At 45.1% G+C, this 19,661-nt stretch overlaps 2 protein-coding genes across 10 annotated transcripts in view; both read left to right on the plus strand.

Annotated features, from left to right (window-relative positions):
- Positions 1-6,432, plus strand: part of CAB39L (calcium binding protein 39 like) — a 722,245-nt gene extending 715,813 nt beyond the window's left edge. For both annotated transcript variants that reach the window (XR_014818817.1, XR_014818818.1), the window contains one exon: positions 6,412-6,432. The gene's annotated coding sequence lies outside the window, so the exon portion shown is untranslated. The remainder of the gene's footprint in view (positions 1-6,411) is intronic.
- LOC146398569 (uncharacterized) overlaps positions 1-19,661 on the plus strand; it is a 121,575-nt gene that overhangs the window by 31,740 nt on the left and 70,174 nt on the right. The window lies entirely within an intron of this gene.

The following is a 19,661-nucleotide window of genomic DNA, read 5'->3' on the forward strand; positions in this document are numbered from 1 at the left end:
AGAGCAATTCCCATCACCCACTTGCTTTTTCAGCTTACTTGCACATGAGCGGAAGCCTTACCTTTTCTGCTGAAAATGCTGTCAGAAGTTATCAATGGCATCCTCGTTGCTCACGTAAAAGGTCCTTTCTCGGTCCTCATCTTCCTTCCTCAATTTGTGTGGCACAGTTAACCACTGCCAGTTGCTTATAACTTTCTCCTCCTTGTTTCTCTAACTTCGTTGGTTCTTATTCTATCCCTTGTATTGTTCCCTCTACTTCCCTTTCTGATTCCTCTTTTTCTAAGTGTGAGCCTGCCCCCAAAGTCTGTCTTCTGATGTCTTCTCAGCACATTCTCTTGCTTTTGTCTTTATTATCCACATCCAGAGCCAAAATTAATAAGGCTGAAACAGAGCTGTTCTCTTCCCTCCCAAGTGCACACTCCCCCATTACCCCATCTAATCAAGTGGCATCACAAAGATTCAGTCAATCTGACTCTAACCCTAGAGATCATTCTTAGCTTCTTTCTCTCCTCCCACAGCTGACATCCAAGTCAGCAATTCCATTTGTTCTACCTGCCAATTATGTCCCAAGTCTAATCATTTCTCCCCTTCCCCATCCCCAATAAAATCCTCAGCATGGCTTGACTCGCTGCAGTAACATTAGGCAAGAAATAAAAGGCATTCCAGTTGGGAAGAAAGAAGTAAAATTATGTCTGTTCACAGATGATATAATCCTATATGTAGAAAGGCAGGTTGTGTGTGCGTGTGTGTGTGCGCGCACACACACACACACACACACACATACCTCTGTTAGAACTAATAAATGAATTCAACAAAGTGGCACAAAAAGCAGTTGCATTTCTATATGCTAACAATGAACAACCCAAAAAGGAAATTTTGGAGTTCCTGTCTTGGTGCAGTGGAAACGAATCTGAGTGGGAACCATGAGGTTGCAGGCTCAATCCCTGGCCCCACTCAGTGGGACAAGGATCCAGCGTTGCCTTAAGCTGTGGTGTAGGTCGCAGACGAAGCTCGGATCTGGTGTGGCTGTGGCTGTGGCCGGCGGCTATAGCTCTGATGAGACCCCTAGCCTGGGAACCTCCATGTGCCGTGGGTGCGGACCTAAAAAGACAAAAAAAAAAAAAAAAAGACAAAAGGAAATTTCATTTACAGTAGCATCGAAAAGAATAAAATACCATGGAGGTGAAAGACTCCTTTCAGTGCACTGAAAATAAGTCATGGCTGAAAGAAATTAAAGACATCAGTAAGTAGAAAGATACCTGACGCTGGTACTACTCAAATCGATGTACAGATTCAGCACGATCCTTATTAAATTCTCAATGATGTTTTTCCATAAATATAAAAACCCATCCTAAACTTCATGTGGTTAAAATAAAAAACAAACAGGGACTCACCTTAAAAATTCTAAGGGCAAAACAAAACTAGCTTAGTTGCATAACTAGAGTTTAATTTATTTTGCAAGACTAACAACCTGGGTCAAACTTTTTTGAGACTTTTGACAAACTTCCCAAAATCAAATTTTAAATTGGAGTCTTTATGACCTGGAATTAAGTTGGGATTTCCTACAAGGCCCCTGGAACATCTCAAAGGAAATATGTTAAGCTGGTTAGTCTTATTTGACAGGTTAAATTACATGAGAATCATTATCAAGTAATACTAAGCTTTGTTTATATTGTATTTGTATAGTTATGTGTTAGTGTTTTGGAGATTATATGAAATTCCTAAAATTCTGATATCAGTCATAATTTTTAAATGTATGTCACAGAAATAACCAAATTTATTTGTCAGTTGCATTATTTGTGTGTGTGTTTGTATATGAACCTTCACCAGATGTTTAACCATGGCTATTTTTAAGCCTTTCGCCATTTGCCAATGGTTTTTACCTTATCCCAATGTTTTTGCAAAAGTGTCCTTGCAAAAATTCTTTATCTTTAAAGAAGTTCCTGGAGAAGATCCTGACAATTACTTTAGAATACAGGTTTCTGATAACTTTAAGATCATAACACTGAACTGGGTAAGAATTTCTAGAACTCTGATGGAAAACTAATTCATAAAACTGCTAACAAAAGATCAAGATCAACAAGAATTATCATAGGATCCTCTATGAATTGATGAGGATGATTGTCAGTCTTACAACTTCATTTAAAACATTCCTATTTCTTTAATGTTTCATTTTTGAGATTCAAAGCACCTCTTTTTCTCTTCTCTTTAAAGCTATTTCTCTATAACTTACAATAACTTGTAAAGTATATCTTTGCAAAAAACTTTAAAATATTTATCTTTTTCTCTCAGCCTAATCCCTCCAGAATTCACCCTTATTGAATATTCTTATTTTTCGTATAATCAATCACTATTCTTGCTGTGCTTATGTAAATAATCGTGGCCAACTTTTTTGAAATGAGGCTTAATTTTCAAACAAATTAGTCTTACTGTGATTACCTTTGACTAAAAAGAGGGATGATTAAAGAGAGAGAAAAATTGTATATCTGTAATACATCTTTGTGGATATCAGATTCTAGTGCTGTAATTGTCTTTGCGGTTTGTTTTCTACCTAGTAACTGGAATGGAAACTGAATTCTTCTAGTTTCCTCCAGTATTTTGGCTAGAACTCCCCAAACAAACATTTGTGATTTTTTTTTCCTACTATTTTGACTTGGAAATGAAAACTGTCCTTTTCCCAAAGGCATACAAGCTGCTGCTGGACAGCTCAAACTTGAGAGAAAGCATCACAAGAGTTCACATGTGGTCAGTTGTGTGCTTGTTGCTGTGACCACTCAGAAAAAAACGACCTGAGACATTCACACTACTAACAAGGAAAATCTATCTCATGGCCCTTGCTGGCCCTCACTCCATTTGAAGATGCTCAAATTCAACATCTGGAAACTTTCCCACTGACTGCTCTTCAAAACTCAGAGAGTGCATTTATAATTTGCTCAAATTATTAACTTCTGTTTTTCTTCTGTTTCCCTGGAAAAATGCTTCTCATCAAACTACACTATAGTGTGATTGCTCACACTATACAGGGGCCTAATTTAGGTGGAAGCTCACCTGCAATACCATCTCCTGAATTAAAACATCCTTATGTTCATCTTGTCCTAAGTAACCATGAGAATATGAAGATTGCTAATATATCATGTTGTGTCTATGTAAAGAATTTTAAAAAACTGAAACCTAATTAGACATTATCCAAAAAAAATTGTAGATTCACTTAGAGGTAAAACCTGAATCTGATCATAACCCATTCTAGTTAATTATTTAAATCTTGTCTCCTGGGAATCTCCACTCCAGGGAATTTTTTCCTTTTTACAGTCGCACCCTTGGTATATGGAAGTTCCTGGGCTAGGGGTCGAATCAGAGCTGCAGCTGACAGCCAACACCACAGCCACAGCAACACCAACCAAGCCACATCTGCAACTTATGCCGAAGCTTGAAGCAAGGCCAGATCCTTAACCTACTGAGTGAGGCCAGGGATTGAACCCATATCCTCATGGAGACTATGTCAGGTACTTAATCCACTGAGCCACAATTGGAACTCCACTCCATGGAATTTTTCAATCCTTTGCTATTGTTTTCTTTATAGTCATCATATGAACCTCTCTAGGGCATTGTATACTCTTTTTTCTTTTCTTTTCTTTTTTTTTTTTTTTTTAGGACTCCACCTGTGACATACGGATGTTCCCAGACTAGGGGTCAAATAGGAGCTGCAGCTGCCAGCCTATGCCACAGCCACAGCAACATGGGATCCCAGCCATGTCCTTTGACATACACCACAACCCACCGCAATGCCAGATCCTTAACCCACTAAGCAGGACCAGGGATTGAACCCAAATCCTCATGGATACTAGTTCGGTTCTTTACCGCTGAATCACAATGGGAACTCCAGGGGCATTGTATACTCTTAAGGATTTTAGATGCCTGTCAGCAGCTACTCACACACCAAGTGGTAGCCATCATGCTCAGACAGCTGTGTGAAATCAACAATAAGCACGTAAACGATGAAGTGATGACTACACAGTCCTCTTCCCTGACGACTCGAATAATGGAAATGGTGCATATGCCATTTTTGGCCTGACTATCCATCAACGGGGTAGATGAGAATAATGCTATACTGGTAGGTGATACTCTGAGGCCACTGGAAAAAATGACCAAAAGGGAGAATTTTAAAAATCAAAAACTAATGGAGACTACCCTTGAACATTCCCTGGGCAGACAAAACAAGTTTAGTTATACAAATAAAGCTTAATTTATTTTGCAATAAATGACACTACTGGGTCATTTATTGCTTATTCTTGTGAAAATCATAAGCAAAACTTGAGCTGTTTCCCAAAGTTGATAAGAGGTTATCACTGAAAATTCTAGTATTATAACCAATCACCATGAAGAATAATTTCCTATTGTCTGACTACGTGGAATCTAAAGGGACCCCCAGGAGTTCCCTTTGTGGCTCAGCGGAAACAAATCTGACTAGCATCCATGAGGACGCAAGTTCCATCCCTGGCCTCACTCAGTGGGTTAAGGATCCAGTGTTGCCGTGAGCTGTGGTGTAGGTTGAAGACGCAGCTCAGATCCAGCATTGCTTTGGCTGTGGCATAGGCCATCAGCTACAGCTCTGATTCCACCCCTAGCTGGGAACCTCTGTATGCCACAGGTGCGGCCCTAAAAAGACAAAAAAAAAAGAGACACCCAAATAGCTAAAGCAACATTGAAAACAAAGAACAAAGTTGGAGGACAAACACGTCCTGATTTCAAAAGTTACTACAAAACTACTGTAGTAATAATTTTAAAAAACGTTTAAGCTTGGCATAAACTTAGCATAAAGATAGATATATAGATTAATGGTATAAGATACAGAGCTCAGAAATAAATCCTCACATACATGATCCAATGGTTTTTGAAAGAATGTCAAGATCATTTATAGGCAAGGGCAATCTTTTCAATAAATAGTGCTGGGAAAACTGGATGTTGACATATAAAAAATTTAGTTGGACTTTTCCCTAACATCATATTCAAAAATTATCCCAAAATGGATCAAAGACCTATATTTAAGAGCTAAAACTATAAAACTTTTAGAAGGAAAAAAAAAAAAAGGAAAAGCTTCATGGATTTAGCAATGATTTCTTGGCTATACTCCAAAGGCACAGGCTTTGGACTTCAATAAATTTTAAAACTTTTGTTCATCAAAGGACACTATCAACAGAGTGAAAATGCAATCCACAGAATGGGAGAAACTATTTGCAAATCACACATCTGATAAGGGATTAATATCCAGAGTATATCTAGAACTCCTTCAACTCAACAGCAATAAAAACAAACCATTCAATTTAAAAATGAGCATAGGACTTGAATAGACATTTCTCCAAAGAAAATAAAAATACAAAGGGTCAATAAGCACTTGAAAAGATGCTCAACATCGCTAATTATTAGGGGAATGCAAATCAAAACCAAAATGAGATAACACTTCAGATCCACTAAGCTGGCTATTATAAAAACAAAAACAAAACAAACAAATGTTGGCAATGATGTGGAGAATTTGAACCCTTGCACACTGCTGACCAGAATGTAAAATAGTGCAACCATGATAAAAACAAAAAAAATGAAAAATAGTATGTCAGTTTCTCAAAAATTAAAAATAGAATTATCCTATGATCCAGCAATTCTGAGTATATACCCCAGAGAATTGAAAGCAGGTATTCTCTTGACCCTGGTGGTATTACTCACAATACAGCCAAATGGTGGATGCAAGTCAAATGTTCATTGATGGATGAATGGATAAACAAAATGTGATACATACATACAGTGTAATATTACTCAGCCTTTAAAAGGAAGGAAATTCTGACACCTGCTACAACATGGATGAACTTTGAGGACATCATGCTAAATGAAATAAGGCAGTCATAAAAAGATACTGTATGATTCCACTTATATGCAGTATCTAAAGAAGTCAAATTCACAGAGACAGAAAGTAGAAGGGTGGTTGCCAGGGGCTGAAGGAAGAGGGAAATGAAGGGTTATTTTTTAATGGATACAGAATTTGAGTCTTGTGAGATGAAAAGCGTTCTAGATACACATAGTGATGATGGGTGCACAACAATATGAATGTACCAAATGCCACTGAGCTGTACTCTCAAAAACAGTTACAGTGTTAAAGTTTGTGTTGTATATTTTACCACAGTTAAAAAAAAAATTGGGGGGAGTTCCTATCATGGGTCAGTGGAAATGAATCTGACTAGTGTCCTGGAGGATACAGGTTCAGTTCCTGGCCTTGCTCAGTGGGTTAAGGATCCAGGGTTGACGTGAGCTGCAGTGTAGGTCGCAGACATGGCTCGGATCCCTTGCTGCTATGGCTGAGGTGTAGGCTGGCAGCTGCAGCTTGATTTGACCCCTAGCCTGGGAACCTCCATGTGCCATGAGTGCGGCCCTAAAAAGAAAAAATATTTTTTTTTTAATTGGAAGAAGTGTAAGAAAAAGGATGCTCTAGCAGCATCCTACCTACTACACTGTCTACCTGTTTCCACGCTTGCTGTTCTACAATCAAGTTTTTAAAGAGTAAGTCAGATGGTGTGTCATTCCCTTGCTCACAACGTCATAATGCTTCCCAGCATACTCAGATAGAAAATCCTGACTATGGTTGACAAAGGCCAGACGTGCTCAGCCCTTCCTACATCCTCCACAACCTTACCTCCTGCCACGAGGACTTCCGGTCTAGGACTTCCGGTCTGCGCCTCGCGTGCACGTACTGGTTGCCCCGCCCCCACACTCCCCCACTTAGTTCCGTTTAAAGGCCGCCACCTAAGGGACTCCCTTTCTGAAAGGCGTCCCCGACACTCTCTACTACTCCTGCTGCCTTATTTTGCCTTATCGTGCTTATCCCCATCACCACCTCTGAAATATTATATATTTGGTCCTAAATTGTTCGACTCCTAGGCTATACATCTGTGCCACCTTCTCGGACTCCTTGGCAATGTGGCTGAGCCCGTGGCCGCCTCTGAAGAGGAGGCAAAGCCTGCAGCTTGCCCTTGCTCTCTCCCCACACTTAGGTCTGTGGACGCTCCAGCCTTCATGTCCACTCCCCACCCCTGCAAACAGCCACCCTTGGCCTCCCCAGGACAGCGAGTTACACAAGTGCGCCAACATACCTGGGGAAGAGGCCACACACCCTTGACGACGCTTGGCTGGGGAGTTCTTAGGTGTCCCGCGCACACTACAGACAGGGAAGTGGGACTGGGGGACAGGCACACCCCTTAGCCCCACAGACTCCCAGCCCCCTTGGGACAAAAAGGATTGGAAGAGGACCAGAGGGGTCTTCCAAAGCATGGCGCCCAGGGCCGTGGGTCCCCATGGCCAAGCCTACAAGTGGTTCTGCCTTCATGGTCCCACTCTAGCCTCCCTTTCTGGTCACACTTCCTGTTAGTGGCCCTCTCCTTCCTTAACCCACATTCCAGTCAAATTGAACTATTTATTCATCTCCAAAAATAGAAAGCACTATTCTAGGGCCTGAGAGGAATAAGTGGTTAAGTGGTTTAATTGTATTGGATTTAAAAAAATAACAAACATCTCCTTGAAAATAAACAAAGCTTTGTTTGTTTATAGTTTGTTTGCTGGAACTGTAACAGACCTTTTAGTCTTTTGTTATTATCTTGATATATATGAAAAAAGAGAAGCTCAGACCATCTGAGCTCCCTGGTCCCTGCACACACCTAGTTAATGTTCCTCCAGGCCTGGAATCCAGGGCAGGGGGCTGCAAACCTGCTAACAATCCATGATGCCTGCCCACTCCATCAGGTCCCGTCACATCCTCTGCTGACCTAAAGGCCATAGGAAGGACATGCTGGCTCTGGACACCTGCGCACCCTCAGTCTCCCCCAGCCCCGGAATCCACTGATTCCAGGGCCTGGCCCCAGCCCTTCCCAGCCCTGCCCCTGGCCTTGTGCCAAGAGCCAGACCTATGAATCGTTCCTCGTCCCATCTGTAGCTCCCATAAGTGACAAAAATCTTGAGACTTGGGGGCAATGAATAGTAGGTCTTTCTTGAAAGCGCCAGGCTGCTGAGTCTGTGAAGATGAAGAAGGAAGCTCTTGGAACCATTGTCTGAATGTCCCAGTGACCGTGGCCAGGACAGTGCAGGGGTCTGGCCTTCACACCGAAGAACTGGGCATGAGGGTGGGCCATTCTCTGTGCAGCTTTTTCAAGGCGCTGTGGAGACGGGGCCAACGCCACGCCTGCTGCTGTGAGAAGATGATTCTTCCCAGGCCTGGGACTCTGTTTCTAATATTAGATTGACCCAAGTAGGAATTCACAGTGTGCAAAAATCACGACGTTACTGTTGTTACCTGTAGAAAGACAAGACCTTGAAAGAATAATGCCAGAGGCGTTCACTGCAGGTTTTCTTTCTCCTTCCCCGAAAGTCCAATAAACTGACTAATGTCTGTCTCATTAAAATAGACAACGTGTAAAAAACTCAACCCTCTACTTCCAGAGCTGACTGTGCCCATCAGATTTTCAAAGAGCTGAACAAGACTCTTTATCAAGAGTGTTAGAAGGAGAAGAAAAGCCTCTTCCCCTTGCCCCCCGCCCCCATCTCTTGAGATGTGACCCTCAGGAGAGAAGACATCTCCTCAGGACTTTATTTTTAGGACAACCTGGGACTCCTAAGCACTCTCTAGGCGGGAACTCCACTGAAAGGTAACCAGTATAAATTCTTTGTACAGCTCGGTCTGGTGACATGAAGAGATGAAACCTCATTTGAATCGGATTTGCCGAGGTGAGGAATGAAGTCTTGTGTGTGAAGTAAATAGGGTACAAGTCGATGGCTTCAAAGAGAAGATCATCCTGAGCGCAGAGAAATGAATCAGCACATTTTCCAGGGTGTTGCTCTTGATGACCTTGGGAAAAACAACAACAACAACAGAGGCAGCATGTTTAATGTGTGCAGTGCACGGAGAACGTCTCTGGAACTCTCGAGGGCCTGCAGAAGTTATCAAAAGATGAGAATCAGCTCTAATTGTGAAGGAGAGCTCAAAGATTGTTCCTGGATGACAAGATGAATTACGGAGAAGCAGGGATGGTTCCCTGCTGATTACACTAAGGGGCTAGTCAAAGAGCTGTTTCCTCAGACTTTTAGAAACATAGGCTTGAATCTAACGGGTGTGTTCTTGTCAACACAATTCTGGGGCTTTTTTTTCTCCCTCTTTCGGCGCACGTGCGGCTCGTGGGAATTCCTGGGCCAGGGATCAAATCTGAGCACCATCTGCGACCTACACCACAGCTGTGGCAACACCAGATCCTTAACCCACTGCACTGGGGGGACCAAACCGGCAATGCCACAGAGACAAGCCAGGTCATTAACCCACTGCACCACAGCGGGAACTCAAATCTGGGGTTTTAAACCTTCAGGACCACAGTTAAGTCATTAGCGCATCAGAGTAGCTTATTTTCAGAATACAAGGAAGAAAGTGTGAATCATGTTTCTATTTGGGTCATCAACAAAGGGAAAGAACAGAAGCAAAACTTGAAAGCTCATGGGATTTAGAAAGCAACAAACTCATTTTTGCAGTCAGGCTCATTCTCTGATGAGACAAACAGAGAAAGAATCCCTGAGTGTAGTGAGCAGAATGATGGCACCAAAGATATGTTTATATCCTAACCCTGGAACCTGTCAGTATTTTTGGAGTGTTATAACATTTATTTTGAAGCAGATTAAACTGTGTTCAATCCAGCTCAGTTCTCTACAAATCAGAATGCCTGAATATATGTAAAAACTCTTAAATGGTTTTAATGTTTATTCCTCAGTTATATTGGATACACATCAGTTTCACTATCCAATAAATGCTGGCAGAGTTTACTGGGACCCAAAGTGTTATGAGGGAACCCTGCCCCAGCTGGCTGGTGAGTAAGGAATCCGCTGAGACCCTCTAGGGCCTCCTTCCTCCCAGGCCCCCTCTTGAGTGTTCACTCCTCAGGCATCCCTTGCTTTTGAATGAACAAAAGCTGTGACTGGAGTTTAATATTGCAGTTACTGGGCATTCATGTTTAGAATGTTAAAAAAAAAAAAAAAAGGCAGCAAAAAAAGCATCCTTGACAGTTAAAGTACTTCACTCTCTCCAGTGTGGTCTCTCTCATGTTTGGAAAGATTGCCAAATATTGGCTTCGATGGCAAAAGCTGTGAGTAATTGAAGGATCCCAAGAGGAGGAATCCATCCTGGATAACTCAGCTGGGCTCAAAATTCAATCACAGTGAAGAAAAAATGGAATTCCCCTCGTGGCTCAGCGGTTAACAAACCCAACTAGCATTCATGAGGATTCATCCCTGGCCTCGCTCAGTGGGTTAATAATCCGGCATTGCCATGAGCTGTGGTGTGGATCGCAGACGTGGCTCGGATCCAGCAGTGCTGTGGCTGTGGTGTAGGCTGGTGGCTACATCTCCAGTTCAACCTTCATATGCCACAGGTGTGGCTCTAAAAAGACCAAAAAAGAAAAAAAAATGCAATCACAGTGATCCTTAGAAGAGAGAGGCTGAGGGACTTTTGGCAGACCCATACTCAGGAGACAACCACTCGAAGTGGATAGAGTGAGGCAGCCGTAAGCCAAGGAATACTGGAAGCCACTAGAAGCTGGAAAAGGCAAGGAAGGAGTCCTCTAAACCCTCCAGAGGGTGCACGGCCTTATCATCACCTTGATTGCAAAAATCTGGCTTCCAGAACTGTGAGGGAATGAATTTCTATTGCTTCAAGTGACCAAGTTTATGGCAACTTGTATGGCAGCCCCAGGGAACACATAGACCTACTGCCTCCAACTATGAGGACCTAAAATTCAAGGAGAAAGCCATGTACATGTACTGTCCAACTGGTTTAATCCACAGAGGACTTATTTTTTTATTATTATTGTAAAAATCCTTCTATTTGAATATTTTGGTTTTCAATCTCTCATGTGTAATTTTCCCTTCAGAGGAACAACTTAGCTTCCTGAGCACTGTGGGCTCCCTGGAGAGATGCTGAGGATGGAGTGAAGGTTAATGGCCACTGTAGTCCAGTCCAACCAGAGGCCAAGAGGGGGAGATGGAGAGCGGTTAGTCACATGACACGTATACCTCCTCAGCACATACGCCCTTGCCTCTTTGCAAAGTGCTTTTTTCAATACGTTGAGCAAATTAGTGATGGGTTGCCAAGTTGAGAATTCTAACAGGAAGTTCATTTTCCTTGCAGAATACTGCATGACAATGAGAATAAGGAGACTCCAGGTCTAGACCTTAAGGGGCCAACTGACAGCCATGGAGAAGGAGCAGGTCCATTTGCCACCAAATGACTTGTGCAATTGGGTTAAGGCAGAGCTTTCCCTGTGGAGGCTGTACACGTGGAGAAGCCCCCACCACCACCACTCTTCATCCCCTTATCAGACCTGTTTCGGCCTCCCCTCTCTAAAACCCCTAAAATGTCTTGCTGCTCATCCTAGACCTTTTTTTTTAAACAAATAGTCAAGTAGCTTAGGATAAATTAGTGCCTAAGAACATAGCATTCTGGAAAAGTTCCACAGAATTAGAGGCTGAACAAAATGCATGTACAGAAGAGAATCTGAACTCGCCAGTTTAGCTTCAAAATTGTAATTGCTTATTATTCTTCTGGTTTCCTCCAAATCCCAAAATTGACCGGCTGTCAAGGCTCTCTCGCCGCCCTCTGTGGCTTCAGGCAGGTGAGTGCTTCCTTCACTCCCACCTTTGCCTGAGGTGGCAGGGGGCCAGGTAAGAACCCCAACTAGAGAATCAAGAGACAGTCTGGTCTGATGTCTGCAGGCTGGTTGTGTGGTCTTGGAAACACACTGAGACCCCTCCATGGGGGAAAGGGAAGGAAGAAAGATTAGGGAGTTCCCATCATGGCTCAGTGGAAATGAATCTGACCAGTATCCATGAGGAGGCAGATTCGATCCCTGGCCTTGCTCAGAGTGGGTTAAGGATCCGGTGTTGCTGTGAGCTGGGGTGTAGGTCACAGACATGGCTTGGATCCCACGTTGCTGTGGCTGTGGGGTAGGCCAGTAGCTATAGCTTGGATTCGACCCCTAGCCTGGGAACCTCCATATGCCACAGGTGTAACCCGAAAAAGACAGAAAAAAAAAAGAGAGAGAGAGAGAGATTTAAGACCCTTTACTGTATTCAAGGAATTTCTAAGCTAAATTTACTTTCCACAAAAAGCTATCATGCTACCCATCCCCCAAAGGCAGCATTTTAGTGTATTCCCTTCCAAACATTTTTCTGTGCTGTTTACTCATTTGTCACTTGCTTTGTTTGACATAAATTTGCATCCTGCTTTTTCCCACATACACTTTAACAGATTTTCCCACGTCAGCATACATAATTTAATGATGGAATTCTAATCCATCAACAGGAGGCACTGTAGTTGGGAAAACAAAATGCCTTTGTTGTTATTTTTTTCCCCTGATGCATGAGGCTTTTCCCAAATTTGGGGTTGACAGACCATGGTGGACGGCTCTGGGTTCGTTTCAGTAACGGAAAGTCAGGAGCGGATGTGAACATGAAGTTCGGCACGGCAGACAACCGAAGGGCTCTGGAGATAAATGACAGATGAGCCACCAGGAAATCCTAGAGTGTTCTGTTTGCCACCTTCCCTGGGCTGCGTCCGAGTTTGCGGCCAAGGCTTTAAGAACTCACATAGGGAGAGCCCGAGGAGCGGGGTTTCCACTAACACGACCCCCGGAGTCCAGGCTCACCACCAGGGCCCCTGGGGATCCCGGGAGAGCTGCTTTCACTCGGTTTTTGGCAGAGCGCGTGCTCCAGCATTTAACCTGCAGTCACCATGGCAGCAGGGTGATGACCAGATGATGCAGGGGACCAGCTGTCTCTCCTCCTTTCCCATCTCCAGACAGAAGAATGACCCAGCTTGAGCAGAACACCTCAGGGGACATTTGGGAAATAGAGGCAGGGGGGAAACTGGGGACAAGGACAGGAGGAGAGGAGATAATTTGGAAACAGACTGTCACTCCAGAAGAAGACCCAGGAGCTGTCATGTAATTTGGTCCCTCTACTACAGAGGCGTCAAGCCTGCTGGGCAGCCCGGGGCCTGGGCCTGTTGCCCCAGCTCTATTCCTGCCTCTCCCCTGCTCTTGCTTTCTCTGGTAAGGGGACGGGATGGGGGCATTGACCCCTAAAGCCTGCAAGATGCAAACTCCCAGGTCCACCCATCTGATATCTGGATGTGGCACTAGTGGAAGAAAGGGGGAAAAAGCCAGAGTGTTTTTTCCCATGCACCCCTCTGGTGGCATTTCTGGTGGTAGCTGTGTCTGCTCTGTGGCTCCAGCTTCTGCCCACTTGACCTGCTGTGGGCCCAGCTTCTGCTGAGGGACCCTGAGCTTGGAGAAAGCCGTGTCCCCCCTCTGTCCGTGCAGCCCACGGTGGTCACAGCCCCTCTTTCGAGCTAGTCTCTATTACCTTAGTCTTCCTCTGGTCTCTCAGCTCCCTCATCACCTGTGCAAAGCTTCCCTCTTTTATTTTTTTTATTTATTTTTTATTTTTTTTATTTTTTTGCCTTTTTTTTTTGCTATTTCTTTGGGCCGCTCCCTCGGCATATGGAGGTTCCCAAGCTAGGGGTCTAATCAGAGCTGTAGCCTCCGGCCTATGCCAGAGCGACAGCAACACAGGATCCAAGCCGCGTCTGCAACCTACACCACAGCTCACGGCAACGCCGAATCCTTAACCCACTGAGCAAGGGCAGGGACCGAACCGGCAACCTCATGGTTCCTAGTCGGATTCATTAACCACTGCGCCACGACGGGAACTCCATTTTTTTTTTTTTTTTCCTCTTTTAAAGGTGCAGAACAGGTTCTGTGTTTCTGGTGGATCCTGGGCAGCTGCGCTACCAAGGCCTGTGTAAGCTGAGGAATGGGCTTCTCTGACTGCTCCTTGCTCTTTGAGGGGCACCCGTTCCCCACACTCAGTTGCTCTGACCTTTACTGGTCACCCTCCAGTGCCAGGCATTGCCACGCACATATCTCATGTAGGCATTGCAGTGACACTCTGAGTTAGATACTGCCCTAAATGATGAGGAGCTTATGTTTCAGAGATGCTGAGCAATTATGTATCCTCCTACCATCAGCAATGCTATAGATACCAACCCTAGTTTGATATTATAAATCTATCCTGCCTATATTAGGAAATTTCTACTTACTTACAGAACCAATAGCTTCTTTTAGCCTTGCTCAGCATTTGCATGACACTCATATTCTTTGGCACCATTGTTTCCTTGGCTTATCAGGCTTGTCTCCATCTTAACAGCCTGAGGAGGGGGGCAGCCCGTGCCCTTTGGGCATGCCGAACCAAAGTGAAACTGGGCGTGCTCCACAGAATAGACAGCCCAAGAAAACAAAAACACAAAATGCATCATGCATTTAAGTACCTAAAGAGTACTTTGCAGTTGCTTTAATAGCTGGAGACTTCAGAATTCCACAGAGCCCAGGAAATTGTATTATTTCATCCAAGTCATTAGAGAGGTCCGAGTACCAAACCCTTAGGAACGGCCCAGCCGAGCCAATTCGCTTTGCTTCTCGTAGATGAGCCAGGAGGCTCCTGTTGATGAGAGCCCAGGGCGCAATTAGTGCTCCCCTCTGTCTGATGGGGAGGAGCGACGCTGTGGAAGGAAAGGGGCCTGAGCTCCATGCTGGTGGGGTGGAGAGACGCGGGCTTGGTAAAGGAGCGGGTGCTACAGAAAAACAAACAGATGGGAAACGCCGAGTGGAGAAGGCATTCTGAAATCTGAATTTCTCACACTCTAGGGATGTCAGTGTTTATAAATTCCTTCCTCCTTTGCACATAAAAAGACTCTTCTGTTTTGAACATGTTAAGTAATTAGGAGCCTGGAAGGATGAAACCCCAGGAAACCTAGTAGGGTGTATTAAGGAACCAGCTTGATGTAAGGCTGTTGTTTTTCCTCTCTGTGTAAAATGGTAGAAAAGAATAAATGGGTTTTTCCTTATGGGCCAGAATCAGAAGCTCCTAGGTGTCTTTGTTCTGATGCTGGCCCATAAGGAAAAACCCATTGCCTACACTGCAACTGAAGCATAATAGGAACTCAATAAATGTTTGTGTGGACATACAGAAAGGAAAACAAAAACAATCTTGCCAGTTTTGCCAGTTTCAAGGAGCACATCTGTGTTCTCTCTCTTCCTTCTTTTCTCTATGCATTTGCTCAGGAAGCATTAAGCAGAGGTATGCCAGCCCCCATGCTGGACAAGCAGAATGTAATGACGCCTAAGGCACGGGTCCTGCCCACGGGAGGGCACCACCTAGTAGAGAGAGGCAGGGGGGCAACGTTTCCAAGTCCTTGTGTGTTTGGGGGGTGGGGTGGGGGTGGGGGCAGCCCTGGAGGAGGGAACAGTCAGTCCTAGGACCCAGCTAACACGTGCAGGTGCCTCTGTGAGAAGGACACCCCTTCTGGGTATGAGAATTATAACCAGGTATGTCTTCCTCAGTGAACGGCAGCCCTGGGCTGCGGATCACCAGTTGCCAGACACCAGGGGTGGGACCTCTCTCCTACTCCCCCTCGGTCCAGGACACAACCGGACTGGCCCTGGTCAGCTCTTCTTCCCGAGGGGGAGCACATCAGAAAAGGCTTCTGGAGGCAGTGGGCAGGAACTGGATCTGGGAGAGAAGCTGGCACCCCAGGTGGAGGGCGGGCCATCATGGCAGGGTATCTGGGGAGCAATACCAGGCAGCCTGGGCTGCTGTCCCACGGGGCCGTTTCGGGTCTGCATATGTGTGCACAAGACTTACCCCCCCCCTGCATCTCTTAGCCCCCGTGAAATGACATTAGCCATGATGGAGCAGCAGAGCGAGGTTATTCTGTAAGGTGGTGTCCATGAAACGCTCGGCATAGGACAGTGTCATGCTGAGGTTTGGAAGAGGATAAAAAATGAATTAAAAATAGGGCCAACTGGCAGGGAACTTCAAGTCTAGTAGTTCGGTTCAGACACACAAAAAGTATCCTCCAGGTAGAATGTGAAAGTGCTGCAGAGGAAATGAATGTGTTTGGTCTCCTTTGATGTTGATTATCTTCTAGGCAGATGTGATGGTTAAGTGTATATGCCAAGGTGGCTAAGCTATGGTTAGCCAGCTGTGTGGTCAAACGCTGGTATGGCTGTTGCTGGGAAGGTATTTTTTAGGTGAGATGAATACTTAAATTAGTCGACTTTGAGGAAAGCAGATTATCCTCTATCCTGTGGGTGAGCCTCAGTTGAAGGCCTTAAGAGCAAAGACTGCGTTTCCCCAAAGTAGAAGAAATTCTCACGGTAGCAACAAAGAAACTCTGCCTGCGTTTACAGCCTAGTGCCCTGGGGAATTTGGACTCAAGACTACAACATCAACTCTTAGCAGAATTCCCAGCCTGTTGTATGGTTTTTGAATTTGTCAGCCTTCATGTTTATATGAGAAAATACTTTAAAATAAATTTGTGTGTGTGTGTGTGTATGCACATGCGTGCATGTGTCCCACTGGTTCTGTTTCTCTGGAAAACCTTTGAACACAAGCAGGATCAGAGGATGTTTTGTGGAAAATCCAGCATATGGCATAAGTTGATGAGAAATGATTACACAAGGGGAAAGATTAGGTTAATAACTGTTCTCTCTGGAGAATACAGATTCACAGCATTTTTGGAAGGGGGGATTGGATAATTACCAAATAAGCAATCCAACTCGGTTTGCAAATCTGATTTGTGGCCCTTTCAATCTCACTTCCTTAAAGCAGCCTTCCAAAGACTCTACAATTTCAAACAAATCTCTCAAGAATTCCACTTCAGGAGTTCTTATCAGTGGTAATGAACCGGACTAGTATCCATGAGGACGTGGGTTTGATCCCTGGCCTCTCGCTCAGTGGATTAAGGATCCAGCATTGCCGTGAGCTGTGGTGTAGGTCGCAGATGTGGCTCGGATCCCATGTTGCTGTGGCTGTGTGTAGGCTGGCAGCTGTAGTTCTGATTGCATCCCTAGCCTGAGAACTTCCATGTGCCTTGAGTGTGGCCCCAAAAAGACAAAAAAAGAAAAAAGAAATTCACTTCACTGACAGCAGTAGACAAGGCTCTTTCTTAGCATCTGGGGCTTAGGAGAAGCTGCCCGACATTTCAGTGCATGATTTATGTCCCTCTCCAACTAGAATATAAGCTTCCTAGGTTTTTTCAGCATAGAACCCGCCATTCTAAACTCAGTAAGTGCTCAATAAAGCCGGTCAAATTGAATTGAATCAACTCTGCCTTCCTGTGGACCTTAGATTGCTCTATTAGAGGCTATTAAACTCCCACAAATGGCAGCATTCTAGGCAGAGCAAGGGGATGGGGGAAGGTTGGAAACCCCTTTTCTCGCGCACTTCCCCTCCCTCACAACGCACGTGCGGCTGAGCCCTCGCTTGCTTCCTCTTCCTCTCGGTTCCTGGCCGCGGGCCCAGCATTAAGTCAGCGATTACCAGGGACTAATGGGATGCCTTCTGCTTGATGCCTGGTGGGAAAGGAAAGGACTGGAGGTCTAGCCTCTTGGTTTCTTGGCCTCTGAGTCCCGTAGTCACTTTCTCCATCTCTGCCACCCCCCTTGCCGCCCTGCCCAACTCCGGGCACAGACTCAGCTCCGTCTGCACCATCAACCACACGTTCTCCAAATCTTCTATTTCAAACATCCTGCTCGTGCTTGGCCACCACGTCCTAACCTCCTGTCTCACTCACTTGATTCCCCTGCTCCAGCTACACTTCAAAATCACAAAGCAAACATTTAGAGCAGGTGGGTGATGGGGTCCTGCTGTCCAGCCCAGGGAACTGAATCTAGTCTCTTGGGTAAGAACCCGATGGAAAAAAAAAGGAGGGATGTATTTGGGGGCTGTGTCCCTCTGCTATACAGTGGAAATTGAAGGAACATTGTAAATCAACTATATTTTAATAATAATAAATGTTTCAATTAATGGTATAAAAATACAAATACATCACAGGGTACTCTGATGCATGCGCGCGCGCACACACACACACACACACACCCATGCAAAGAGCTACTGCCTCCATTCTCTCCTTCCCCGGCTCAGCGTCCAGCATTCCAGGTCCTCTCCTACAAACACCCCTAGTCTCCTCTCTCTCCTGCCGCTGACATCACCTGACAAAACTCCAGCTCTGATTAAACCCCACTGGCTGCCCAGTTCAGGCCTGCCCTCCGGCAGCCGAACCCGGATAAAGAAAAGCAAACATCTGGCTGCTTATTTTTAACTTTATATCGATGACGGCTCTTCAGCAACATTCCATGTTCCGTGATAAATCCAGTCCCCTCTAGCTGATTATTCGGTGTTTTTCCCTCCCTCTTCGAACCTCCACGAAGCTTTTCCCGGCAAGTTCGGCTTGTGACCTCATTTCATACTCTATTGAGAACATATGTACAAGGAGATGAAAACCACCTCGTCTTCCCACCCCCAAAGCTGCGTCGGGACCCACAGCTTTCCTTCCGACTGATACAAGGGCGTGGAGCTGACCATGACCGCTCCTCTCGAAGGCCAGCCCGGCCCCATGCCCTCCAGCCAGCCAGCTCCCCTACCCAAGCTCCTGCTCCTGCAGCGTCCGTTTCTTCCCTGCTGGATCCTTCCAGTCACTGACCTATCAAGTACATTCCTTGAAGCCTTCCTGACTGTTCCTCCATTTCTCTGTTCTCCTGTAGAGCAAAGACGTTGCCTATCTTTTTTATTGTTCTCCCAAGCCTTCATTCTCTTACACAACCCCCTTCCAGCCAGGCTTCTGAGCTCATCAATGCACTGGGTAACTCTTTTTTTTTTTTTTTTTAGGGCCACACCCGTGGCAGATGGAAGTTCCCAGGCTAGGATTCCAGTCAGAGCTGGAGCTGCCGGCCTACACCTCAGCCACAGCAACACCAGATCCGAGCCACGTCTGCAACCTACACCACAGCTCATGGCAGTGCTGGATCCTTCACTCACTGAACGAGGCCAGGGGTCGAACCCTCATCCTCACGGACATGAGTGGTGTTTGTAACAAGCTGAGCCATGATGGGAACTCCTGAAGGACTTAACAAGACCAGAGGTGACAGCTCTTTGATCTAAACCAGTGGTCACCTCGCTGTCCACATCTTCCTGCCCACAGCAGCGCTGGTCATTGACCGCATCATTATCTGCTAGGTTCCAGTTGATCTGGTGGTTAAGGGCTTCAGGCTAATCTCTCTGGAACAGAGCTGAGAGTCTTCACAGCTGTATATTATCTTTGCTGTTGTTACTTCTTTTGCTGGATAACAGTCTCTGAACAACTCTCTGGGTTGTCACCATTTCCTTGGGCAAATTTCTTAAGCTCCTCCTGGCTCAGTTTCCTCATCTGAAAATAGGAATTATGGTATCTGCCTCCTGAGGCTGTGTGAGGACTGAGTGGGTTTCCACTTTGTAGAGTCTGAGAACAATGTCTGGCACATAGTCAGTGTCTCATAGGTTAACAGTAATTACTTAAGTTTCAGGAAAGGTAAAATGGAACCCGTGACTTCCTTCTGGCTTTAGTTTACCCTTAGACTTAACACTCAAGGAGAGAATTGATTCCCTATGACCCATCCACATACCTAAAATTTTTGCCAGAGTTTAAATTATTCACTCAAGTATTTTCAAACTATATAAGCTTCTCTGGCCTTGGGGCCAGTTTTTGCAACTGC

Source organism: Sus scrofa, chromosome 11 (assembly GCF_054392235.1).
Source record: "Sus scrofa isolate SSC_HxYL_T2T_F1_AM1 chromosome 11, Sscrofa_HxYL_maternal_Yorkshire_Landrace_v2.0, whole genome shotgun sequence".
NCBI classification, from domain to species: domain Eukaryota; kingdom Metazoa; phylum Chordata; class Mammalia; order Artiodactyla; family Suidae; genus Sus; species Sus scrofa.